The 18,091-nt window shown below is 43.9% G+C and overlaps 1 protein-coding gene across 13 annotated transcripts in view; it reads right to left on the bottom strand.

Moving 5' to 3' along the window:
- Positions 1-18,091, bottom strand: part of FAM13B (family with sequence similarity 13 member B) — a 111,618-nt gene that overhangs the window by 75,509 nt on the left and 18,018 nt on the right. For 9 of the 13 annotated variants that reach the window (XM_033181108.1, XM_033181112.1, XM_033181118.1 and 6 more), the window contains exon 1: positions 13,018-13,157. The exons of 1 other annotated variant lie outside the window; for it this stretch is intronic. The gene's annotated coding sequence lies outside the window, so the exon portion shown is untranslated. Of the gene's footprint in view, positions 1-13,017; positions 13,325-18,091 lie in introns of those variants that run through there. 3 more of the 13 variants (XM_033181116.1, XM_033181121.1, XM_033181119.1) reach the window with 3 other exon arrangements.

Below are 18,091 nucleotides of genomic sequence, written 5' to 3'. Positions count from 1 at the left end.
ATGTGCAGACACCCTACCCCATCCCATTCCTTACTCATTTCCTCACATACTCAGAACTAAACATGGAAGTATTTTCAAAAGATCAAAGAATCAAAGATACGATTTAAGCTTGCTATTATACTTAAGTACTTTCTTCTTTTTTTGTATACAACATAGTGGTTGTCTGAGCTCCCTAATTTAGAGAAGCGATAGCATATGTTCGAAAAGAGTAAAAAGAACAGACCCAGAAAGGTTTAGATTCAAATACTAACTCCATCATTTTGTAGATACATGATGGTGAACAACTTCCATGTCTCTGAGCCTAGGTTTCTTTATATAAAATAAGAAACTACCTGTACAGGCCAGGTGCATTGGCTCATGGCTATAATCCCAGCACTTTGAAAGGCCAAGGTGGGAGGATCACTTGAGCCCAGGAGTTTGAGACCAGCCTGGGCAATATAGTGAGACCCCATCTCTACAAAAAAAATTTAGATATTAGCCAGGTATAGTAGTGCCTGTAGTCCCAGCTACTTGGAAGGTTGAGGTGGGAGGATCACTTCTGCCAGGAGGTGGAGGCTGCAATGGGCTGTGTTTGCACCACTGCACTCCAGCCTGGGCAACAAAGTGAGACCCTGTCTCAAAAAAAAAAAAAAAGAATAATACCTGTACAGCTGTTAAGTTTAACTGAGATAACAAGAGAACGTCTCCTCTCTTCTTTGCATAATGCTAAAAGACCAGCAATTAGACTAGGGAGAGAGAGGGGAACTTGTTTGGTAAAGTGTTTAATACTTAATCTCATCATCCTCTGTGAATTCTAATGGTATGATTATCCTCTGTGAATTCTAGTCACTATCAACAAATCTTTTAATAAGCTCAGTAAACTACACTGCAGGACTCTGCCCAAGAAACTTCAGGTAAGCAGAAGAGTAGTATCAATCAGTGTGGTTTTCAAAGAAGTGTTATTAGTAACATACACCTCCAGGAGGAACATTAAAAACTGAAGGTAAGGAAAACCACATTCCCACAACAAATCTTTTAGTGGATAATTACTTGCAAAACATCCTGAAATGCCTGCTAAAACACGTAGTTAATCTACCTATCTATCCATTTGAAAATAACTTCAAAGTTAACGTCAGAGATAAGGTATTTAACAGACTTACATTAAAAGTCAAGCTGATACCCTCATGACATAAAGGGGGATGAAAACTCACTACAAAAGTCTGTCAGGGAGCAAGTTCTATACATCACTAAAATGGCTACTCAGTGTTTAGAATGCCTCGTTAATGAAACCAAGAACCTATTTTCTTTTTTCTTTTTTTTTTTTTTTGAGACAGAGTCTCACTCTGTCACCCAGGCTGGAGTGCAGTGGTGCAATTATGGCTCACTGCAGCCTCAAACTCCTGGACCCAAGCAATCTCCTGCCTCAATCTCCCAAATTGCTGGGCCTACAGGCACACACCACCACGCCCAGCTGTATTTTTAGTAGAGAGGAAGTCTTCTGTTTCCCAGGCTGGTCTCAAACTCCTGGCCTCAAGGAATCTCTCCCACCTTGCTGGGATTACAGGCATAAGCTACTGCTCCCAGTCAGGAGCCTGTTATCTCATCTCATGTCCTCTACTACCCTCAACCTCTAACTGGACAACCTGAAAGCACATTTTCCTAAGGTGAGGCTAGGTAGGAATCTACGAATTCATCAGTAAAAATTTACCCTCAACAGTAGGAAAACAATCGAAGGCATCAATCTTTCTGACAACGAGCTTCTCCCTCTCCTGAGGATGATGATGGATATAGCAGCAACAAACATTAAATGAGCAGTTATTATATGCCAGGCAGTTTCATGAACTTTACATGTATTAAGGTATTCTTTAACCCTTAATTAGACATTGCAGAGGCTCACCAATTGACTCACAGTCCACCCAAATAATAAGGGTCAGAGGCAGAATATGAAACCAGAGAATGCGATTCTCAAAGTTCTTGAGCTCTTAATCACTATACTATCTTTCCATGTAAATTATCACAACTTATAGTATGATAGAATGTCATAATCTGGTGCTCAAACTGGCCATAGTCTTTTTTCTTTTTTTTGAGATAGGCTGGAGTGCAGTGGCGTGATCACAGCTCACTGTAGCCTCAACCTCCCCGGGCCTACATGATCCTCCTACCTCAGCCTCTTGAGTAGACAGACATGGGCCACCACACCCAGCTAATTTTTATAATTTTTGTAAAAATGAGGTTTCACCACATTACCCAGGCTGGTCTTGAACTCCTGGGCTCAGGCAATCCACCCACCTCAGCCTCCCAAGGTCCCGGGATTACAGGCATGATCCACCATGCCTGGCCTTATAGTCTTACATACATTTTAGGTCATCACTTATTTCTAGCTTGCGAACAGGTACTTCCAGAGGGCAGGCCTATGGTCTATGCCCCAGCAGCTAATCTTTCACTTGGGACTTGTATCTAGAGCACACTGCTAAGAACTCTCAGACTGGAGAGTGGCCCAAGGTAACATTTCTGCAAACTGCAAAGTAGTTGACATTATTTAGTCCTGTTTTCTACCCCTTTTCAGAGCTTAAATCACGTAAACACTCCCTTCACATCTGTGGTGGGTTGAATAGTGTTCCCCGCAAACCTCATGTCCACCCAGAACCGCATAATGTGACTTTATCTGGAAATAAGGTCTTTGCAGGTATAATTAGTTAAGGATCTCAAGAGGAAATCATCCTAGATTTAGGGCAGGCCCTAAATCCAATGACTCGTGTCCTTATAAGAAGAGGACAAGATACACAGAGACACACAGAGAGAAAGGAGCATGTGAAGACAGGGAGAAACTGGAGTTATACTGCCAGAAGTCAAGAAATGCCAGGAATCACCAGAAGCTGGAAGAGGCAAAGAAAGATTCTCCCCTAGAATCTGCCCTGTGGACACTTCGTTTTGGGTTTCTACCCTCCTAACTGTGAGAGAAAACTTCCTATTATTTTAGAGCCACCTAGTTTGTAGTAATTTGTCATGAAAGTCCTAGAAAATGAATGCAACACCTAAACTACAATATTACATTCTAAAAAAGAAAAAGGAAAACAGCAGCAGGCACCATATAAAAATATCCCAAAGAGCTCTAATAAAATGTCCTAGCAGATAGAATCAATAAAATGCAAAGAAAGCAGCAGTTCAATAAAAGGACTGACACAAGAGAATACAATGTGTGGACTTTAAAAATAACCAAGTATTTCCAAAAGCATACTGTTATAAATCCAAACAGCAAAATTATACATACACACACACACACACACACAGAGAGAGAGAGAGAGAAAGGAGAGAGAGAAGGTTTTTTGGGTTTTTTTGTTTGGTTGGTTTTTTTTTTTGAGACAGAGTCTTACTCTGTCACCCAGGATGGAGTACAGTGACACGATCTCAGCTCACTGCAATCTTTGTCTCCTGGGCTCAAGCAATTCTCATGCCTCAGCCTCCTGAGTAGCAGAGATTATAGGCACGTGACACCATGCACAGCTAATTTTTTTGTATTTTTTGGTAGAGATGGGGTTTCGCCATGTCGGCCAGGCTGATATCAAATTCCTGACCTCGGGTGATCTGCACACCTCGGCATTACAGGCATGAGCCACCACTCTCAGCCCCAAACAGCAAAATTATTTTAAATACAAGTGACAGTTGCCTGGCATGGTGTTGTTGACAAGGAATAGGAAATGATGTTGAATTTTACATCATATACCTCACCATGAGATAACGGTGATTACAAAGCTCTATATATATACACATATATATACATATATATTTTCTTTGAGTCGAGGTCACACCCTGTTGCCCAGGCTGGAGTACAGTGGCCCAATCATGGCTCACTGCAGCCTCAAACTCCTGGGCTCAAGCAAACCTCCCATCTCAGCCTCCTAAATCACTGGGATTACAGGCATGAGCCACTACTCCTGGCCCAAAAACCATGCAATTAAACACCAATTATCAACAAAGTTGGGTAACATTCAAGAAAGCATACCTTCATACACCAGCTATCAACCTAAGTTCTACAGGGACTCAAGGTACTTTTGCATTCCATTCAATTTCATTCACATACGCAAATATACACATACATAATAGCAGCAAACATACCCCTTTTTCACCCCATGGGCTGAAAAATTTAATACTGTTGAAATATCCATACAAACCAAAGTGGTCTACAGATTCAATGCACTCCCCATCAAAATTCCAACAACATTCTTCAAAGAAACAGAAAAAACAACCCTAAATTTTGTATAAAAACGTAAAAACCCTGATTAACACAAACAATCCTGAAGAAAATGAACAGAGCTGGAGGCATCACACTAGCCAACTTCCAAATATACTGCAGAGCTATATTAACCAAAATAGCATCAACTATCAACTGATTTTTGACAAATGAAACATACCTTTCTTAATAGCACAGAATCTTTACACTTTATCTACTAAAATCAGTAGTGGGGGCCTTTAAAAAGGGGTAGAGCACCAATATGAATACTATAGATAATAACAGCAGACAGCATTTGCCTGTTTCCCCTTCCACTATGATTATAAGTTTCCTGGGGCCTACCCAAACATGCAGAACTGTGAAGCAATTAAACCTCTTTTCTTTATTCTGACAGTTCTTTATAGCAGTGGGAGAATGGACTAACACAATCAGGAAAATACCAAGTCACTTAAATCTGTTATTAAGTTCATAGTCACTTTGCCATTAAGTAATTTATCAGATACAAAGTATAACTAACACAGAATTCAGGACCAGGAAGTTTTTAAATTAAAGAGGGCTCTATTGCTCAAAAGGGTGGGAATTTCACTGCCTTAAAAAATAAAACCAAAAAAAAGAGTATAAGCTATTTCTTGCAACAATGTGGGAAATATTAATATACCTATTCCTAAGAATCTGTTCATCTACGTGCACTTTAACATATTACTTGAAGGAACAATCCTCCATGGTGATTCCACAAAACTACAATGAAAATGGAATCAAGCATATTTTGTAGGACTACAGTTGTCAAATTGTGGTACTAGACATAGCACATATATTTCACAGGTTACAATCACTATACGTAACACATTTCACCCATAGATGGCTCATTATTCCTCTCTTATTCAAAGTATTCAGATAAAAAGTGGTTACTCCTGGAGATAATCTACTGGTAAACAGCTTGGCTAATTTTGAGAAACTCTCAAAAGGGTTTCACGGACACAGTCAATTATCATATAACCTCCAATCATGATGTCAAGCTATTCAAATCAGAACAAAAGTAACAAAGTCACATAAACGGATAAAAATCACTTGTGACTAAATCCTCTCATCTATCTTTCTAACTGATCTCCTTATTCTAAAATCTAATCGACATTCCCCTGCACAAATAAATCATCTACACTAGAGTTTTTTAGAAAGGGTCCATCATTGTGCTGATCCTTGAGGAAGAGCTAATTTAGTAGATACTCACTTTGACTTAATAGAAAATCATGCAGATTAGTGGGCCAGTGACTTTGGAGTGCATTTGGGAAAGGGAACCTGTTGGCAGCCATCTTGCTCTAGCTCATTACAAGCTTCTTTTTTTGGGGGGTGGGGAGGCCGGGACAGAGTCTCACTCTGTCACCAGGCTGAAGTGGAGTGCAGTGGTGCAATCTCGGCTCACTGCAACCTCAGCCTCCCGGGTTCAAGTGATTCTCCTGCCTCAGCCTCCAGAGTAGCTGGGACTACAGGTGCCCGCCACCCACGCCCGGCTAATTTCTGTAATTTTAGTGGAGACAGGGTTTCACTATGTTGGCCAGGATGGTCTCCATCTTTTGACCTCGTGATCCAGCCGCCTCGGCCTCCCAAAGTGCTGGGATTACAGGCATAAGCCACTGCACCCGGCCCACAAGCTAACTCTTTACTCAGGAGACAAGCATTTAAAGTGTCACCTTTCCTCATACCTTCCTAAGTAGGATTAAACATTCCTCTACCACTCCTCTGTTTTTTAAATGCTGATGTGTGAACCATATACAACTCTAGAACTGACTACTGGCAGCTATTTCAAGAGGTCATCCTTGGGGAAGTTTCTTCAACTGTCTAAACACAGATACCTCATAGTCTCCCTGGCACTCCAAAGTCACTAGTCCACTAATTTGCATGATTTTCTATTAAGTCAAAGTGACTATTCGCTAAATTAGCGCCTCCCCAAAGTATCAGCACAATGATGGACCCTTTCTAAAAAACACTATAACTTAGATGATATAAAATATCTAAAAAAGGTCCGGCGCAGTGGCTCACACCTGTAACCTCAGCACTTTGGGAGGCCGAGGCAGGTTGATCATTTGAGGTCAGAAGTTCAAGACCAGCCTGGTGAAACCCATCTCTACTAAAAATACAAAAAAATTAACCAGGTGTGGTGGTGCACACCTGTAGTCCCAGCTACTCAGGAGGCTGAGGGAAGAGAATCCCTTGAATCCAGGAGGTGGAGGCTTCAGTGAGCCGAGATTGCACCACTGCACTCCAGGCTGGGTGACAGAACAAGACTCCATCTCAAATAAATAACATATCTGAAAAAGCATATATATGTATTAGATAATGCATGTTCTAGTCAGTTGTGTGTGCATATAATCTCAATTCTGACAAATTTTGATTCTTCAAGACTCCTCCACTCTAGTAACCTTTCACCTTTTCTCCACTGAAAACATACACAGGCAAGGCCTACCAGACTGATAGGAGTAAGACGACTAGCTTATCATTTTTCATAGCTCATTAATGCAAAACTACAATACACTTCATTTTTTCGGGTAAGCGGTATTACGAGCAATTCTACAACTTGGTCTAGCCAAATAGGTCTCCTGAGATTAAAATATTTTTTTTGCACAGACTTGTACAAAAACTGGAAAAAAAAATAATAAGGGAAGCTGGTACATGAACAAAAAAGCAGTGGTTAAACTTTGTTTCTGTATCTTCCCCACTAGATTGTGAACTTTGACCATAAAATATGCAAAAAACGGCCAAGTGTTATGGCTCACACCTGTACTCCCAACACTTTGGGAGGCTGAGGTGGGCAGATCGCCAAAGGTCAGGAGTTCAAGACCAGCCTGGCCAACATGGTGAAACTCCATTTCTACTAAAAATACAAAATTAGGCTGGGCGCAGTGGCTTACGCCTATAATCCCAGCACTTTGAGAGGCCAATGTAGGCATATCACCTGAGGTCAGGAATTCGAGATCGGCCTGGTCAACATGGTAAAACCCCATCTTTACAAAAAATACAAAAATTAGCCAGGCATGGGCCGGGTGCGGAGGCTCACACCTGTAATCCCAGCACTTTGGGAGGCCGAGGCATAAAATACTTGCAATATTTCCTTCTCTAGTAGAAATCTAGTAAATGTCATTATCTTGTCAGTGTACCACATTTTCCTCAACCTAGGTCTTTTATACTTGCTAGTTCACTGACCTGAAACACTCTCCCAAGCTTCCTCCTTCCCATAATCAGCTCAAGTCCCATCCCTGGAGAGGCTTTCTTCAACCCACTCAATTTAATGGCCTCATCTATTAATTTCTCTAGGCTGTAGCATTCCTTGGCTCCAAAATATTCATCACAAGTTTTTTGTTTTGTTTTTTGAGACAGGGTCTCACTCTGTCCCCCAGGCTGGAATGTAATAGCACGATCATAGCTCACTGCAGCCTCAAACTCCTGGGCTCAAGCAATCCTCCTGCCTCAGGCCCCTGAGTAGCTGGGACTACAGGAGCATGCCACCATGCCTGGCCTATTTTTTTTTTTTTTTGTAAAGAGAGAGTGTCCCTATGTTGCCCAGGCTGGCCTCAAACTCCTAAGCTCAAGTGATCCTCCACCCTTGGCCTCCCAAAGTGCTGGGATTATAGGTGTGAGCCACTGTGAGCCTTGCCTACCACAAGTTTTATTACATATTCATTTTGTGTTTAATGGCTGTTTCTACCAACAGAGTATAAGCTCACTACAAGTCCACCAGTGGGCTTTTTTTAAAAAATAGGTTTATTAATGTATAATTTACACACTAAAATTCACCAGATTCAAGTGTTCAATGACTTTTACTAAATTTACTGTTATGCAACCATTAGCCACATGACTACTTGGGTTTTGCTCCTCAACGTATTTCTGGCACTTAGGAGCTAAATAAATATCTGATTAGTAATCTGATAATAAGTTATTCTCTTTGTTTGTTGTTTTTTTCTGGCAGGATCTCACTCCATCGCCCAGGCAGGAGTGCAGTGGCATAATCTCGGCTTCGCCACAGCCCCGGCTTCACCACAACCTTGATTTCTCAGGGTCAAGATCCTCCCACCTCAGCCTCCCAAGTAGCTGGGACTACAAGCGTGCACCACCATGCCGGGCTAATTTTTGTGGTTTTTATAGAGACAGAGTTTCACCATGTGGCCCAGGCTGGTGTGGAACTCAGTCTTGAACTTAAGCGATCCACCTGCATCAGCCTCCCTAAGTGTTGGGATTACAGGTGTGAGCCACCGTGCCCAGCTGACAATTCTTGTAAATTCAATACTATTATCTATTTAGTGTAATGTGTGAAATGAGTTGGTACATCAAAATAGCCTTTATCAGGCCAGGCACGGTGGCTCACGCCTGTAATCCCAGCACTTCGGAAGGCTGAGGCGGGCAGATCACAAGGTCAGGAGATCAAGACCATCCTGGCTAACACGGTGAAACCCGTCTCTACTAAAAATACAAAAAATTAGCCAGGCGTGGTGGTGGTGGGCACCTGTAGTCCCAGCTACTGGGGAGGCTGAGGCAGGAGAATGGCGTGAACCCAGGAGGCGGAGCTTGCAATGAGGCGAGATCGCACCACTGCACTCCAGCCTGGGCAACAGAGCGAGACTCCATCCCACAAAATAAAGAAAACAAGCAAACAGACAAAAAAAAAACAGCCTTTATTACATTCCATTCCAAATATCCTTTATTATTTCCATTTGGAATCAAAGTTGGCTACTTACATATTAACCTACTGCCTCTCTTATAGAAACCCCTAACCTTTCTACGGCTTGGCGAACACCAACTGTGGTCAGGTTCATATACACATACCACACTTCCCTTTTCTTAATCAAGTAAGCCCCTCCTCCACTCCTAGCCATGTTACAAAACACTTTATTAACAAAGGAAAGTTCTTTCATAAGAATATATTCATTAGCCTGCTATGGTGGCTCATGTCTGTAATCTCAACACCTTGAGAGGCCAAAGTAGGAGGATCATTTGAGCCCGGGAGACTCCATCTCTATTTAAAAACAAAAACAAAAACAAAAAAACTAGGTACAGTGGCTCATGCCTGTAATCCCAGCATTTTGAGAAGCTGAGGTGGGCGGATCATCTGAGGTCAGGGGTTCAAAACCAACCTGGCCAACATGGCGAAACCCTGTCTCTACTAAAAATACAAAAATCAGCTAGGCGTGACGATGGGTGCTGGTAATCCCCAGCTACTCGGGAGGCTGAGGCAGGAGAATCGCTTGAACTCGGGAGGCGGAGGTTGCAGTGAGCCAAGATCACATGCCATTTGCATTCCAGCTTGAGCGACAGAGCGAGACTCTGTCTCAAAAAAAAAAAAGGAATGAATTCATTGATGAAAATATAGTCTTCACTTAATGCATGCACCTTCGTAACACTGATGTGATGGAAATAAGTTCTTGGTACAATATATTTCTAGTCAAGACCTAAATATAGATCTATTAACACTAAGTAACTGAAAACGATTTTCAGATATAAAAGCAGCCTCTTCACTGTGTCAAATTTAGTTTAGCCTAAAACTGCTTCCTTACCTATTTTAAATTTGGCCCAAAGGTTTCTCATACCTAGTAAACTGTAACCTAACTGGATGTGTAAAGAGACTGTAACCTACTCTTACACCAATCACAGAGTTTTAGTCAAAGGTGGGCAACTGTCAAATAATGTTCAGATAAGGCAAATGCTGAGCTGTAACCAATCCGGTTTGTTTCTGTACCTCACTTCTATTTTCTATATATCACTTTCCTTTTTCTGTTCATAATTATTATCCTACCACATGGCAAACCTGAAGTCCCTCTGAACATATTCTAGGTTGAGAAGGGTGCCCAATTTGCGTATCATTCTTTGCTCAATTAAACTCTGTTAAATTTAAGAAGGTTTTTTTAAATTTTTTTCTTTCTTTTAGAGACAAGGTCTTACTATATCGCCCAGGCTAGCCTCAAAACTCCTGGGTTCATCCTCTCACCTTGGCCTCTCAAGTACAAGGGTCTACAGTTGTGCACCACCACACCTGGTCAGGTAAATTTTTCTTTTAACAACTGGATGGATAACCTGTAAAACAGAAATGTTCTACTTCGATTAAAAAATCGAGTATTCATTTTCAGAAATGCTAGGTCTTTTAACTCATTTAGAAAATAAATTCAAAAACAATAGCTACACCTACAACAACAACAAAAAAACCCAATTCAAAAATGGGCAATGGGTCTGAATAGACATTTCTCTAAAGAAGATAAACAAAAGGTCAATAAGCAGAAGTCTGTCACTAGCCTTCAGAAAAATGCAAATCAAAAACACAATAAAATCCAAAAAGGTTATTGTCAAACAAACCAACCAGCAAACAATAACAACTGTTGGCAAGGATGTGGAGAAAATGGAACCCTTGTGCACTGCTAGTGATAACATAAAATGATACAGGTGCTGTAGAATAAGGCAGTTCCTCAAAAAATTGAATGTACCCGGCGCGGTGGCTCACGCCTGTAATCCCAGCACTTTGGGAGGCTGAGGTGGGCGGATCACCTGAGTTCGAGACCAGCCTGACCAATATGGAGAAACCCCGTATCTACTAAAAATACAAAATTAGCCGGGCGTGGTTATACATGCCTGTAATCCTAGCTACTCAGGAGGCTGAGGCAGCAGAATAGCTTGAACCGGGAAGGCAAAGGTTGCGGTGAGCTGAGACCGTGCCATTGCACTCCAGCCTGGGCAAAAGGAACGAAACTCCATCCCCCCCTCCCCCAAAAAAATTGAACATATGGCTGGGCAAGGTGGCTCACATCTGTAATCCCAACACTTTGGGAGGCAGAAGCAGGGAGATTATCTGAGGTCAGGAGTTTGAGACCAGCCTGGGCAACACGGCAAAACTCCGTCTCTACAAAAAATACAAAAATCAGTCAGGTGCAGTGGCAAGCACCTGTAGTTCCAGCTACTCGGGAGGCTAAGTCAGAAGAATCGTTTGAACCTGGGGGGCAGAGGTTGCAGTGAGCTGGGATTGCACCACTACACTCCAGCCTGGGCAACAGTGATATTCCGTCTCAAAAAAAAAAAAGAACCAAACAAAAAAACAGTAATTTATACTATTATAGTCCCCAAGTTTAAAATTTGTATACGATGATGGAGGAGCTATGCAGCAATGGATTGAAGTTATCAATAAATGATTATAAAAGCAGTTATTTTATTGGTGGGGAAACACTGACAAGTCAACAGAGTCATTTCAGCCATTTTCTGTCCTAAAACAATGATATTCTAATAAAAAAACACACTAACATTTACACCACCCAATGAATTATGCCACTGCAATACGCCCCCTTCTACATTTTCCAAGAACGTAAGCTGTGTCACACAGGTGTCTAAATTAGTAATAATATTAAATTGGAGAAACTATTACTCCAACTTTAAAAGCAGCATGGATTAAAAAAGTACGAAGGGGGCAAGGCACGTTGACTCATGCCTGTAATCCCAGAACTTTGGGAGGCTGAGGCAGGCGGATCACTTGAGGTCAGAAGTTCGAGACCAGCCTGGCCAACATAGTGAAACCTCGTCTCTACCAAAAACACAAAAATTAGCCGGGCGTGGTGGCGGGCGCCTGTAGTCCCAGCTACTTAGGAGGCTGAGGCAGGAGAATCGCTTGAACCCGGGAGGAGGAGGTTGCAATGAACCGAGATCGCTCCACTGCACTTCAGCCTGTGCGACAGAGCGAAACTCTATCTCAAGGAGAAAAAAAAAAAGTAAGAAGGGCCTCCCAGTGGATATACAAATAATTATCAGTTCATTCAATTCCATCAACAAGCATTTAGTAAATGCACAGTACCTGTGAGAAAACCAGGCCAACAAGCATTTCAAGGTTACCAGAAAAGGAGGGTTGAAAATAGCCTCACACTAATCCAGCTCTAAAAAGACAAATAATTCAAAACCACCCTTTAATGTTTGTCTCTCTAAACAGATGCACCCCAGTTAATATTAATAGTCTGCATTACTATTGGTAATGATTTTGGCTACCATTTTAGATTATCAGATCCTTCAAAGTAAATGCCCAACTTTTTTCATTGATTAGAAGGCGAAACGGGGAACCAAAAGAAATAATCCACCATTTTTCTAAAAGTCAGTTTGATTTCAACTGATTACAAACAAAAAGGGCTTAAGTTTCCCACTGCGCAAATGTGCCAACCGATTCCATTTCCTACAACCTCATCTAGGAAACCAGGCGTGCCACGTGAACCCTAATGTTATACAAAGTGTCCCCCTCCAGCCTGGCCTATGCAGAGCGCATTCTAGACAAGGCCCCAGTGCACCAGCAGCCCAATTTTGGCTATATTCTCTGAGCGATTTAAGGAAGTCCGCAACCACTCATCTCACGTGACCTTAAAAAGGGGCGCAGTTGAGCCCAGAATAAACCACACTCCTTTTTCTTCTATATCAACTTCACTGCCCAGTATGAAGGAAGTGGGCGGGGAAGAGGCGCAGCGCCAGCGGGCAGGATAGGTCAGCAAAGAAACGTGGGGTGTCGCGCCATCTACTCCGGAGGGGCTGGAGGTGAGGGGCACGCCCGCTCACGGCACTGCAGCCGCTGCAAATCCAAGGCTGCCACACCCCCCGGCACGGCTTCATCTTCCTCTTTCTCCAGCGGAAAGGGGGCCCTCTCCACGGAACGCCCCACCTGCTGGAGTCCTCCACACCCCGAAACGCAACGCCCGGGAGCAGGCGCGGGTGGGAGGCGGTGCTGGGGGGCAACAGGCGGCGAAGGGCCGCGGCGACCTGCAACCCGCGCATGCGCAAATGCGGGTACCCGCCCGTTTACCTACCGTTGGAACCGCGATGCCCCGTTCCCTGGCCGCAGCCGCTTCTCCAGGACCCGCGGGGACCGCAAGAGGGCGAGAACTGAGGCCCCAAGTGGCTCCGCGGCCGGGAAGCCTCTTCCTGGGGCGGCCGCTGACGGGAGGTTAAAGCTACGGCTGTGGCGCGGGGCCAGCCCGGTAAGCGACCCCCGGATATCCCCGGCGGTGGTGGTGGCGGAGACGCGGAAGAGGGGGCCGGAGTGGCGACAGAGGCGACGGCTGAGGTGCAGAGCCTCCCTAACGGCGAGCGGGAGGAGAGCGACGGGCGGGCGGAGGCTGGGCCGGACGTGACGTGTGTGGGAGGGGGCGGGGCGGGCCGCTGGCGGGGGCGGGGCGGCGAGGGTCCCCACCCCCACAGCGTCCCGGGCCGCGGCCCTGGGTCTTGCAGGCTTGAGGACCGCGGGTTCGTCTCCCACCATTTGGGCTCCTGAGTTAGGGTGCGAGCAGCCAGGCGCGGGCCCGGGGCAGGTTGTGGGATCCTCGGTTTGGGAGATTGGGAAGCAGAGAGGACACTGGGGAGAGGAAGTAGGAAAGATAAGAGGAAAATCCGGAACACAGAGATCGCTTCTGGTCTCTGCAGAGGAAGCCATGCCCCTCCCTGCAGGCGGCCAGAAAAACCCAGGGCGCCCATATCCAGGTGAGGAGCACAGAGACCTGAACCAAAAACCGCAGGGGGAGGCCTAAGCGGTGACTCCCGTTCCCATTCCCAGAGATGTGAGTTAGGTCCGGTACCACGGGGCTGCACCTGCGTCCTGCCCGCCCCCACCCTACCCCTTCACCTAGGAACCTGACCTAGACTCCAGAAAGAACTGTAAGGCTTCGGTACCTTGACAGTCTGGGACTGTGGAAGTCGACAGGCTGCGGGCTCACAGGGAGCTTCGTATACTAAAATCAGCCAGCTCCGGAGGCAGAGCTGAAAGGAGGCAGAAAGAATGAGCTCTCTGAACTTGAGTTGGTACTTACTTGCATAGCTACCCAGACCAAACCTACAACTCCCTTGAGCTCACAAAGGTGTGAATAGTCAGCCAATCTCTTCTTTGCTATGTCTATTAAGGGCTTTGAGATCTTCCATTTGGCCTCCTTGACTGCCGGTAGATCAACACCTGCACAAAAAATAGCAGCCACCACAATTCAGTTGTCCCTTACCTGCCTGAGCTGGAAGTCAGTAACCTGGAAAATGTAAAACAAGAACCCTCATAGAACTTGGGACAAGATTTGAAAAAAATAAAGTCATCCTATGAAATGATATGTAAATGGGCTACAGAGGCCAGAGTGTCTCCCACATTTCATCAGAGAGACTAACCCATCTGTAACCTAAGTGTCACATACCCAGTTGATGCTGTCATAACCGAAGGGTGGGGTCCATAAAGAGTCTAAAACCAGAAGAATCTGAATAAGAATGTTCTATGAGGCTCCCAGGAACTCTGTCCAGGAATGAGGCAACTGATTCTAATGACCAGAACCAACACTTACTCTCACGGCAGTTAAATCTGATTTCAGATTCACTCACTCATTCAACAGATACTTAGTGAATGCTTACTATGTTCTAGTCTCTTAAGATACATCAGTAAATCCCTGCCTTCGTGGAGTTTATATCCTAGTAAACCTAAATTCTGGATCTCCTTTGAGAGCATACAAAGGCCCATACTCTGATTCCAAACTCAGCCAGTAGCCTTTCCATCGTTCTGGGAGTCTCTCGAATAAATCTACATACCCAGTAAGAAGCACTGTCCAAGGCATATGACTATGACTAGTTATACTAGCTGTACAGTTTTTGTCAATAAATTCATATCATGGTTTACAAATCGGACACTGTTCACTGGGTTGAATTGTTTTATCCAAATTAATTTCTCGGAGCCTGATTAAACTTGAGTGAAGTGAAACAAAAGTTTCCAAATCTGCCAAACAGGATCAACAGAGCCTGATTTCAGAGCAGCCCAGTGAAGGTGCAGCCTGTGCAGTTAGCCTTGTATCTCTCTTTAAATATCTTAAATGAAAGCTTTACCTGTGATTCCATGCTTGGAGAAGAGGAGCAATATGATTGCTTCAAAAGCTTTATCGTAAGTGAGTAAAAGTTTTGAGAGTAAATCCAAAGAGAGTTAAAAACTTCCTCAGCTGCCCCACATATGCAACACAGGCTCTTGTTGACATAACTGACTGTAATAAATACTTTGCTCTGAGTATGAAACCTAAGATGTAAGCTCCCAGAGGGAAGGATTCCCTTGCCTTTTTGTGTGTATGTGTGTGTGAGACAAGGCCTTGCTCTGTCACTCAGGCTGGGGTGCAGTGTCTGGATTATGGCTCAATGCAGCCTCAACTTCCTGACCTCCAGCAGCATTCCTACCCTAGTCTCCTGAGTAGCTGGGACTACAGGGACATGCCACCATGCCCAGCTAATTTTTTTTAAATTTTTTTAGAGATGGGTTTCCCGATGTTGCCCAGGACTGTCTTGAACTCCTGGCCTCAAGTGGTCCTCCCACTTCAGCCTCTCAAAGTGCTGTGATTACAGGCATGAGCCACCGTGCCCGGCATCCCTTGCATTTTTATACTGTACCCACAAAGTATGGGATCTCAAAAAACAGATGAATTGATCAGTGACCATTTTCCCTATCAAGAACTCCAGAACATATCCTTGGAAGATATATTCTCTAGATCCCACTTGATAATATAAAAACAGTATGTTCAACATAGGGAGCACATGGGCTATAATTCAAAACAAACTTTTATTTTGTGTCTTTTGCCATGCCTTTCAATTTGTGCAGTGGGAGTAGATCTGTCATGTACCTAATTGAAAACTCAGGCAGGTTCCATGGGTTTTAGGGGTTCTGTGGTCTCCTTAGGAATAGAGTCCTATTGTCATTGAGTCACGAAGAGTGAAACGTTTTCCTCTTTTTCAGCTGGGAACAGTTGTCTCGTTGCTTGCCCCAAAGAGGGGACCATAGTCATCTTTAACCTGCCTGGTCTTTCTCCTCCCAGCTTAACTAACCATAACCAAATCTGGGGAACGCAGGGAGAAAAAGGAGCAGGAAAGTTGTTAACTTTGTATGATGGTTTGACATTCCCTGGGAAAGGTAGATGCTTAAAGCTGACTTTTTTTTCATGGATACCTCAGAGGCCACCACCATCCCCCTTCTCTGATGGTTTCTCCCCCATAATTCTATTGGTCTAAGTGTAAAGCTATTTTGGTAGTTCTTTACTTCTTTCCACACACCTCCAACCACTCGTCTGTTGAAACCTGGGCATCTCTGTAAAGGCCCTGTCAGATAGGACCTGAGATGACTCTCACACTCCTCCATTTGCAAGCGACCCTTTATTGTGGGACAAGGTTGTGCACTCCGTACCCTAGGGGGTGCCGTTCACATCATCCTCACTGTAGTTTTGTATGTTATTTATTTTGATGTTTTTCCAGCAGGTGGCAGTAAAGTATTTTTTCCAAACTAAATTACAACGACTACTTCCCGATAGATGGAAGCAAAGCATCTGGACAAAGGAGAGCTATTTTCTCATGGTGCTGCTGTGTTAGCCTAGTGGCAGCTCTGTATGGTTCACACCTGGTCCACAGGAAGCTCTCACGCACCTCTTGCCTGAACAAACTTGAGAGTACAGGCTAATCCCAGTGCATATTCAACATTCCTCCACTCTGTTGCCAAAACAGCCACCAGCCTATGGGAGTCAGACACAGGCCCACAGTGCCCCTCGGACTGCAAGAAGCACAGATCAAGTGCTCTGAGCAGTTCCATTGAAGGCCCACTGCCTCAACTTGAGGTAAAAGGTAGGCAGGCACCTGTGGTAAGAATCACAGCTCACCAGCAACAGTCTCCAAAGACATTGTCCTCAATAATTCTGATTTGGCCATTTATAACTAAATAACTGTGAGTATTTAATCTACCTGCTTTGTCTAAATCCTCTGAAATTTCTAGAGGGGTTCTATCTCAGAACACTTTAGTTTTTTGGTGGGTGGGGGGAAGAAGATGGTTTCTTTTGTAATATCTTGTTGCTTCAGTTAAAACAGTGGTTCTCAACTGTGACAATTTTGGGGGACCATGTGTGCAGACATTTTTGGGTTTTTTTAAACATTTTTTTTTCCTTCTGAATTCAGGATCTGTTGAATGCAGACATTTTTGATTGTCACCACTGGAGACAATCAGCTATTGGCTGGTGGGTGAAGGTCAAGGATGCTGGTAAACATCCTTTATGGCACAGGACAGCCCCTACAGCAAAGAACAGCAATTCTGTTTGTTACAGAGACGAGAGAATACCTCACTAAAAGAATACTTCAAAATTACATCACTTTTTCTTTTTTCCTACAAATTCTTCACCTGTAGATGGAAACGTCACATTTCAATATATCAATAGAGTCAAAAATAGCATTTGCAATAGCTATTTGGCCAGGATGAGAAGTGACTGGTATAGACTAAGCTTTTGTGTTTCTTTTTTTTTTTTTTTTGTATTTTTAGTAGAGATGGGGTTTCACCATGTTAGCCAGGATGGTCTCGATCTCCTGACCTCGTGATCCGCCCATCTCGGCCTCCCAAAGTACTGGGATTACAGGCTTGAGCCACCGCGCCCGGCCAAGCTTTTGTGTTTCTAAGACTCCCTCTGGAGATGAGGCCATGCCAGGAAAATTACCACTTAAGATAAGATTGTTATTTATTTGCAAGATGACTTTTAAGCCTAGAAAACAAGCATTCTATCTAGCTCATCTGAACAGGGGCATTATGCCTCTCTGAAGTAAGGTCATCACATCACTGTAGAAGGAATGTATCTTTGCTACAACCTGGACTGCATTCTAGATGCCAGGAAGGACCTCAGCATATCTGCCTCCCCAAGGTCACCAGTGTCACTGGAATGAGACTTGAAGTCGGGAAGTAGCTCTCTGTCTCTGCAGTTACTTTACAGATGGCTAATAATGCCCTCATTATTCACAGAGAATGTAAATAGCTTCTTCCCTCCTGTCCATGAGTTTGACTGAATTCAGCTCTTCCAGATGTAGCAGGATGTTGAGCCCATCCCTTGCACCATCAGTAAGGAAACTTTTAAT

Source organism: Trachypithecus francoisi, unplaced genomic scaffold (assembly GCF_009764315.1).
Source record: "Trachypithecus francoisi isolate TF-2019V2 unplaced genomic scaffold, Tfra_2.0 Lachesis_group2, whole genome shotgun sequence".
Taxonomy (NCBI): Eukaryota; Metazoa; Chordata; class Mammalia; order Primates; family Cercopithecidae; genus Trachypithecus; species Trachypithecus francoisi.
Note: the sequence above shows the minus strand (reverse complement) of the source record. Positions and strands in the feature narration are given on the sequence as shown.